At 39.5% G+C, this 10,077-nt stretch overlaps 1 pseudogene; it reads right to left on the bottom strand.

The window, feature by feature from the left end:
- Positions 1 to 483: 483 nt before the first annotated feature.
- On the bottom strand, positions 484 to 10,077 carry LOC138011685 (A-type voltage-gated potassium channel KCND2-like; annotated as a pseudogene).

Here is a 10,077-nt window from a genome sequence, read left to right as displayed (position 1 = left end):
TTCTTAAATTTACTAAAAAAACGGACTTAGTTTCACCTGATGACTCTGATGGTGTTGAAGTTATTTTGGAACGATTATAGATAAGAACTGCTCATTGTTACAAACTGAGATGTGTATCATGCAATAAGAAAACCATTGTTATTTCATACAAAATAGGCCCTTAAGTATTTGGGTTCATTTACATTGATTTACCTTTATTTTATGCTTTCATTTAAAATACAAACGAGCAAAATAGAAGCGTTCTTAATCGACTCTCAACCTGAGGAACGTTCTTAATACGTTCTTAAAATTTTGGTTAATCTCAGCCTCAACGTTCTTATAAAAATAGGTTCTTATAAAATAAAAAGAACCTGAGTGGAACTCATGCTTGGGGGCGCACACACATATATATAACTGGAGTTTTGAAAACAAGGTCAAACTTTCCAAAGTGCAAGTGCTGCCGCTCTTACACATCCATAGGAAGAGGCCTAAAAACCAAGGGGGGGGGGGGGGGCACACATCCATAGGAAGAGGCCTAAAAACCAAGGGGGGGGGGTCCGTCATGGCTTGTTGTATGCAAATATGACAAGTATGAGGTATTGGTCCATAAAAAAACAACAGAAGCTGCTACCATACCAAATAAAATCCACCTCACAACAGCTGCTTCGCTACCGTCTATATTACTGGACTTTGAAAGTTTTTCTTTGAATCTTAATGGTATAAATCTCTCAAAGTATGTATCTCTCTTGTTCTCAGACGAGACGCTCTAATGACATGAAACTTTATCACCTTCCTGCGCGTACTGATGTATTGTACGTCTTTTTTTCACGTTTTATTCTTACATAGGATAATCTCCATCAGAAGATAATACACGCAATAAGCCCAGCATAGTTTACTTCAGCGCTAACGTTGATGTGTGCTAAGAGCTCATCAGTCGAACTTAAATTAATTTAAGTTGATCTATAGTATTACTTATTGTCCGTTTCTTCACTATATCGGTTTAAATACTCCATTATATAAGCGTTACCGATTAACAAAGCAGGAACAGAAACTGGACTTTGAAAGATATACGGTCATAGTGTATCCAATACGTCGGCAGTGAGACGTAGTACAATGTTCCCATCAACAAAAGAAGAGAGTTGTATGTCCTAAAGGTAACAACGCTCAATGGATTGATGATAACGGTTACCTCTAAGTTGTCGTCCTGAGAAAGTGAGATTTTCGTACCACCCAGACGTTCATTGAAGTTCTTGGTCCCAGTTGTTCAAAAGCTGTTTAACAGTGATCCACAAGTAAAGGACAAACCCAGGCTAGAATGTTGCCCTTCAAAAAAGCCACAACCTTGTAGCCTTATATGCTGAAGGAAAGTCTCGTCCTTTTTGGCAGCTAAAAATCGTGTGGAAACTTTTTTCTGATAAGAAAATAGACTGCAATTTACCTTTCGCGCAATCCAGAATTAGCTTAATCAGGCTTTCGACAACTGGGCTCAGCAGCTTACTCCCAAGAAAGGCCAAAATGACCGTAAGACAGTTTGCTCGTTGAACTGGCCACAGCTTCACCGCTTTGGTATGGCAATGGGGTATCTTTAAGCCTTATTATCGGGATAATTTCAAGGTCCGCAGCGGTCTAAAACCTGTAATTTCACTGGATCAACAGAGGACGCAGTTCCAGTGTGTCTGAGGTTCAAGTCCATTGTTTCGTTTGAGGATTTAAATGTGTCTATTGTTGTCTGAACCAATCCCGATACCGGTTGTTAAACTACGGCTCTGACTCCTACCAAGATCTATGCGCTTGGCGCAGATGGCACGCCCTTTCGTCCAAGATGTAAATCTATCTTTTCCTTCTATCTTTTAGTGACGCTCGTAGATCGGCTCGTCACTTTGGAGGAGTTACCATGCGTCTTTTTCTCAGCCGGATCAGGCCTTCCTTCCTCGCGTTTTCGATTGAAGTTCTTTTCAAGGACGGGAGCTGGTAAAGCGACAACCATGATTCCACTTAGAGAGCAAAGGACACCAGTCAGACGACCAGATAGGCTAGTTGGAACCATGTCACCATAACTGTGCAGGCAAAGAAATAAAAAGGTGTACAATCGTAAAGATCGGCCCTTTTAAAATCCCGAAATACTCAAAGCCTCTACCAAAAAGCAACCCCAGGGTGTGAATTTTGTAATGGCCCTTCCGGTTTTTAACACTACAAAATTTATGCTTCAAACAGTCAGAAATTTTCTGAATACACTTACACGTAAGGATTTGAAGCCAATCACGCATGCGCAAAACTTTTTACCCGTCTTGGGCACCTGTTTCGTCCTAAAGCTTGTTAGTTGTCATTAACATAGACGAATTCGTGTAGATTTTCCAGCTGGAGGGTGTTGTCTGTTCGTTGGAAGTGCGCAAGGGGCGAAATTCAGTAACCTGACTGAAGCTTGGAGACTCTCTCAGGCGCTTACCGTCGCTTGCAACTACCTGTCCACACGCTTGACAAAAACACGTTCTGCCGGCTCACTTTGGAACGTTTTGGCGCCACTTCGCAAACACCTCACAGGAAGCAAAGTCAGCAACGCGTTTCAGCATTTTGTCTTTTGCAGTTTTGATCACCTTGCTTGAAATTCCTACCTAGCTTATTTACTGTAAACGCCATGTCTTGCCAAACTAAATCAGCTACGATCATTTGCGTAACTGGCGCCAAAACGTTCCCACGTGGGCGAGTAAACTTTGAAGTTTGAGTGTCAAAACGTTGAATTTTGATTGGCCGGCAGAACATGTTTTTGTCACGCATGTGGACAGGAAGTTGCAAGTGAGGGTATGAGAACCTAACGAGTAACCAAGTCCACCAAGTGTGCGCTTATAACAATTCCAAGGAACATCTCTTAGAACGTTTCCAAGGGTTAGTTTTTACTCGCGACACATGCATAAGCACTAGCAGCACACACAAAAGAAATGGCACCAGATAGCGTTGATGATGAGCTCAAAAGGGTTTTTCTGTAGGTAATAGTGGGTTTCCAATGGAAGAGACTTCAACACTTTCAGTAGGGAAACGTTTTGACATTTGTCTAATACTATTGTCAAGCAACTTTTAAGGTGGCGCACACCCCAACGGTTGCCATAGTAACGATACACCACTTCTGACAGATTCTCTAAAACTCAGTTCTTGGAAGACATTTCGAAAACCAATTCGGCGATCTACTTTTTTAATTGAAATTTTGGCGAAAATCCCTTTAAATTATTTTTCCTATCACTTGGTACACTTGAGTTTATGAAAACGCTGTGGGAAGAAGAAAAAATCCACTGGATAATTTTCTTTTAAATTGTCTTTAAAGACGAAGAAACCAATCTTACTTGTATACAAAAAGTCAGGGTAAGTCACCGCGCTCAGATTCGAAGTATTACTCATCACATCTAACAAACTTTATTTCCCGCTTTGATTCATCAAGTCCAGGAGCCCATCAGTAGGAGCTTGCCTCCCCCATACAAGCCCTATGAGTAAACCTTTGCCCATATCTTTCTAATTTTAGAACGCCACGAGTTGTTTGGCACTGCACGCGCTGTTTAAAATAGCCAATCAGAATAAAGTCATTGTCTAACGAAGACAAAAAATAGCAAAAACAATGTACGCAAATTGTGCGAACTGATGTAAATTAACGTACATGTCAGTCTCCTGTTGAAGGGTTGGTTCTAAAAATAGAAAGATACGGGCAAAGGTTGACTCAAGGATATAGTGCATTTGGAGGCTCCTAGTCATGGGCTCCTGTCAAGTCTGGTTTTCACTAGTGACGTAAGCACAAAACGCAAGCATAAATTCAAGCACAAGAGATTCGTGTGAAGAGAAAATGAACCATAACGCAAATCACAAGCACACGACGCAGAGACATAGATTCACTAGTTCCATGTTCTCTCTTACAACGCAGCTTTGCGAGTGGAAACTGGAACGGGTCTTTTTCATTGGACGAACATCCCAGCTTGCGTTACACTTGCGTTACACTTGCGTTACGTCACGTTTTTCACACAACGCAAGCGAATGCAAGCATAGGCGCAAGCACAAGGAAAAGAAAAAATTCTGATCCTTGCGTTTATGCTTGGGCTTGTGCTTGCGTTGCGAGTGAAAACCAGGCTTCAGCTAACGCGAGAAGCGTGTGTGGCGTACTCGCGCGCTCTCAGCTTAAAACCCTTTCGAACCCTCTCAACAGAGAAGACACTTCCTGACAACTTCCTTGACCCCTGCGTATGTTGTGTGTGCTTAATATAATAGTGTATCAAGTGAAAACCACCCCTGACGAGATGTTCAGCTAAAAATCGGAGAAAGTAAAGAGGCAGCTTACCCGAGCGTTGTCATGGTAACGATGACGTACCAAAATGTCAGTGGAATGCTAGTGAAGTTGTTATCCTCATCTCCCATCTCAGCGTAATAAATCACCGTTGAGAATAATATCACTAGAGTGATGAGAATCACGAAAACGAAGCTCAACTCGGAAAGGCTGGCGATCAATGACGATCCCGCTTCGCGGACTTTCGTATTGTGCCGCGACATTTTGACGATTCGGAATATTCTGAAAATACGGAGGACGGTGAACGGGCCGCCCTCTGCGTCCGGGAAAACCAGTGCAACGTAGTACGGAATAATTGCCACGACGTCGATGATACTTAAAAACTGTTTCATGAACTGTAGACGTTTGGGCGAGGCCCAGAGTCTTGTTCCGTACTCCACAGTGAATGCAATAACGCAGATGGATTCGGCTATATAGAACTGTTCAGAATATTTGTCTCCGCATTTTATTTTCCCGCACTGCAGTGTCTCAACTGTTGACGCTACAACACTTACCAAAATAAGCACAGCTGAAGTGTAATGCAAGAAGAGTCCAAAGATGTTCCGTCCTGGGTCTTCGAAGAGCTTCCACGTTTTTTTGTCGCATAGTAATGGGAACGAAGTCAACGTCTTCACATTTGGCGTGGCGGCGTTGATAATCTTCAAACTCATCGCATTTTTCTTGGAAGATCTCGTAGCAGCAGTTGCCCAAATTGTTTTTCACAATGCCGAAAAAGTCCAGCTCGCCTTTAAAGCAACAAGCGCATTCGTCTTCTGGATAATGTAGAGTACCTTTGCGGTAAAACTTGATGATATAGCTGAACAGATCTGGATCGCGGTCGAAAAAGTACTCGTTCCGTTTTTTATCGAAGAACTGATCTCGCCTTGTGCTTCCCAGAAGTGTATCTGGAAAGAAAACAAACGCCGGTAGGAGATTAAGAAAATAATATTCAGCGCGCGAAATCGTTAGTAGTTGCAATCTGCTTTCCTCTCGGGGTGCAGGGATGGCGCAGTGGTGAGAGTACTTGCCTCCCACCAATGTGGCCTGGGTTGGATTCTCAAACTCGGTGTCATATATGGGTTGAGTTTATTGGGTCTCTACTCTGCATCGAGAGGTTTTTCCCCGAGTTCTCCGGTTTTCCCTTCTCCGCAAAACCCAACATTTGATTTGTATTGATCAGAAATAACACACAAACAGCGGTGACAAACATCAGATGTAAACGCATCCTTTTTGAAATTACCTTGCATGCTTCTGCATACATCTTCACAAGTGACGTTTAATACAAATTGGAGTTTAAATATACAGGATTACTAACTAATTAACTATTAACTATTAAGTAACAATAGAGGTAACAAAAATTAATAAAGACACAGCTTTTCGCTGCTAACATATTCATTTAAGGGCGGCTTTAAGGTCGGCTGTCAGCAGCGAAAAGCTGTGTTCTTATTAATTTTTGTCACCTCTATTGTTACTTAATAGTTAATAGTTAATTAGTTAGTAATACTGTATATTTAAAATCCAATTTTGTATCACCCGTCACTTCTGAAGATGTATGTAGAAGCATACGAAACGTCAAATGATGCGTTTATATCTGATGTTTGTCACCGCTGTTTGTGTGTTATTTCTGATCAAACTGCGATGGCCAAAGAAAAAGAGTACTTACGACAATGATTTGTATTAATTTTTTGATTTCAGTTTAATGTCCCCAAATAGCGCTCCAGCGCAAGAATGACAAGACACTTAAATAAAGTTCCTTTCCTTTCCTTTCCACTTATGTCCAGAAATACATGTTATTTGCAGCATGCCCAATTTTGACATTTAAACTTTTCCCCTTTATTTATGCTCCGAAATTGTCCCAAAAACATTTTGTTGTTTTTAGAACCTTTTTATTGAAAACTCATTTTTTTGTTCGATTTGAAAGACAGGAAAAGTGGTCGTAGTTTGATTCATGACCGAGCAATGAAGGGGAATGGGTTCGATATTGGGTTGATGTCACAAATTTCTTCCAGTCTAGGACGAACTTGGGCAAATTCGTAACGGACACAAGACAACATTTCCCAGCATCAGTGGCTTCATAGCTCGGGTTCAAATCTCGTTGAAGTCCTGTAATTTTCAGGCTTCTCTAAATTGCGTTTATAACTGCGAGAATCATAGCTCACTTGATTTCATAAACTCAGTTCAATATGCGATTCATTTCATATATCATTTCGCTCGTTGAATTATGCGTCTCTAGTTTAAAAACGGCCAATGTCAACCTGGTTGCTGAGTGAACCTTAAGTTAGGTTACGTAAGCTTTTTGGACATGATAGTGTGAACAGAAGCTATGCAAGTCTAAACTTAAACTCACATTGCGAATTTTCATTAGAAGAACTGTGCACAGGAGATGAAAAAGTTATGACAGATACCCTTTCGACAAATCATTCGACAAATAGCGAATATGAAAAATTTAACAAATATTCCTTAAAAAAATAAACAATGCTTTTGTCAAGGTCTGGTTTCCAAGCAATCATTATCACTAAAGAAACATTGTCGATTGTCTTGTTTTCTTTTGTTATTTTTCATTTCGACTCATTCACTCATGATACATTAAAATAGATTTAAACTTGGCCATCTTTAAATATTAAAATGACCGCTTTTCAAATCATCTCAAAAATTGATACACCGCAATTCTCCCTCTAGAAGAAAAATACATCTAAACCGATGCTTTTAAGCCTCATCGATATATAAAAAAAAAACTTAGCAGTATCTAATATTCGGGAAAAATTGTTTCCTGTCGTTGATGCGGTGAATACAATTTTAAGACAATTTTAAAATTGTACCCAAATGTTATATTTCTTTAAACTCAAGCAGCTTATCGTTGTATTTTTGTTATTGCGGTAAATTTGGGTAGCTAAGTATCATGCTTTTATCACAGTTATAAAATACATTTTAAAACGAACACCGGTCTAATCCAATAAGTCTAAAAAAAGAACGCTCGACGAAATACAAAAATCCATGATTTTGCATCGAGACAGAGATCTTCAACGATCAAGTTAACAGCGGAGTTAAACTTCAAGGAACGAATTCTTAGAGTTTTCATTGAATATCACGATGACTTTAACCATTTAACGACAGGAAATTTTAGCATTTTGAAAACGCTTACCTGGGTGCTTCGCGAAGATAGAACTTTCGGCATGGAATAGCGTTCCACTAACATTGATAGTGATGAAGTCATCCCCCAATGTCTTCTTGAAAGTCACTCGAGGCTTTGGGCGGAACTTTCGTTGACCGTTCTGTGGGTAAACATCTTCTTTAATTCCATTTACTGCCATTGCCTAAAATAAGCACCAAAAACCCTGGTGTTGAATTGCTTGCAAATAATTTCCAATCCGCTTCGTTTCCAAGGGAATCGCACGGGGGCTAAAATTTTCACCTCTGCTCAAAATATCGAAATCTCCCCACAAAATGAGATAATCTCTTCTGCGAAGCTTTCCGTTGTTATATATATATATATATATATATATATATATATATATATATATATTTTTTTTTTTTTTTTTTTTTTATCCTCTTTGAGATATTAGTTAAGTTAAATTGCGAGAAGATTTGCTGTCTGGGAAAAACTATCAGCTTCCGACCCGTTAAGGTCATAAGAAATTCAAAATAGGTACATTAATTTGAATACAGGACGACGATAGCACCTGTTCCAGTGAGGAAGGTGTTTCGTTAAAATTGTTATTATTTTGTTGAAATCTCCCGGGCGGTCCAAGACTAAATAGTTTTTATATAACTGCACTAATTGAAACGGTTAAACACAAGCCATTCACGTTCTTCCTAAGGTTAGTCAAATTTTAGACGAGAGGAAAAATCAATTTGCTAGAATAGCGAGCGATACCCTAAACTAACAATGACGTCCCGTCACCTAGCAGCAAAGTTTTTTTTTTTTTAAGTAATACGACCTACTCTATCGATAAAGTACCACCTGAAACGAGAGAACACCCACGTACTCTTGTTTTAATAACAATGAATATTCTGCACGACCAGGCAGGTTTTTTGCCATCATTTTTCTACCTATTTTAGGCCAAAGGCTAAGGCAAACGGCTTAAACATTTGCTTCAACAATCGTTCGATTAATTTTGTTGAACGATATTGAAGAATGTTGATTCAACATGTTTCAACGCAGTAGAAAAGACGAGGGGGGAGGGGGTGGGGAAACTGTCACAAAATCACCCTTCAACAAAATCGAACGGATACTGAAGGATATGTTGAAGCCCTTTTGCCAGGGCCTTGAGAATATTTTTGTTGATCATTGGTCTTCAATTAAAGACTACTGAATCCTAGATATCGTTTCCATCAGTTGTCCAGTTCCAATTTACGTCCATATGACAGCCAGCTTTATTACCAATAATTAAAAATCGGGAGTAAATATTAATTAAAGTCCTTCATCATTTTGCCAAGTCCCGTTATTAAACCCACACTGAACATCTGTTTACAACAACATCTCAGCGGAGAGGATATTCATAATGCATGCTTCAAACTTCTCCAATTTTGGGTCACAAAATTCTGATGAATATATATTTTTTGTGTGTGTGAAAGAAATGAACAAACGAAATGCAAGGCTCGCAATCAGACATGTTGCGAATCTGGTGTAAAGTTAATGAATGCAATATACAAAGTTTCGATTCAAGACCAGACATTTCCATATTCCTTCCTAGTGTCACCATTGGAGTTGTGACAGTCTTACGGCTGTGACCACTGTCCTTTTAAACGTCAGCTGATTAGCGTCCTTTCCTTTTAAATGAGACTTAAAATGGTGTCAGACAAAGGCCACCATCATCAAGGTTCAAAGGAGAGTGGGCGGAATTATTTAATGTATCAAGCTTTGATGGTACCGTGCCGTTTAGTGGTGATAACTGTAGAATCACACTTCTCAATTTTATGGCCGGATTTGCGTTTCTGCAGTAAACAGAGGTTCCCTTTCGAAAAGCAAAAAAACCTGATTGGGAGCTTTTTTAAACCGTATACAAAACTGTCGTTGGGTTTGTCCGATGTATTCATGTTCACAGTATTTGCATGGGGGTAAAATATACAACATCTGTTCGATGTTCCCTCGGTAGAGAAACCTTAGGTTTGACAAAAATGTGACTTCAAACGTGGAAAGGTTTCGACAGTCATGTCTTGTGTCTGCTGAGGACACTAAGTATGATGTTAAAGGAAAAGCAGTAAATTAAGAAATATAAAATTAAAAAAAAACACTTTGCTTTTTTCTTTGTAAGACATGATTTGATGTATCTTGCACCTTCGAAGGACATCTTAAGAACTGCTGAATTTAAAATATCTATCCTTTGCATCACTGCAATCGTCACAAACAAGTTTACTAGTAAACCCATCAACATAACACGAACCCTTCATTTTTCTATACTTCCCCGTTTGGACGTTTTCGTCATATTTCTGTTAAATCAAATTTCTAGTTTCTAAAGAAACCGTGGTGGTGGTTTATCAAAGGTGTTGAAAAAGGTCGATTTACCACCGTGAACGATTTGGAAAGTTGACGTATCGAGCGTTAGCCCTTCGTCAGAGCGAATAGAGGAATTGTGGGTGTTGTTGGCTTTTCAGAGGGTGTGGAGGAGCATTGCCATTGGTGGAAATATGGTAATGTGAATTTGTGAATAAATTAATGGAATGAGAGGCGTTCATTGAAACTTACCCAGTTGAAAGATGAATTTGTTCCAAATTCTTGCGGCATTCTGTGTTCCCGTTTATTTAAATGAATCATCCAAGCGATGTAGACTGTGACGGTAAATACGTCTCAATAAAAG

The sequence above is a fragment of the Montipora foliosa genome, chromosome 7 (genome assembly GCF_036669935.1).
Source record: "Montipora foliosa isolate CH-2021 chromosome 7, ASM3666993v2, whole genome shotgun sequence".
Lineage (NCBI taxonomy): Eukaryota > Metazoa > Cnidaria > Anthozoa > Scleractinia > Acroporidae > Montipora > Montipora foliosa.
Note: the sequence above shows the minus strand (reverse complement) of the source record. Positions and strands in the feature narration are given on the sequence as shown.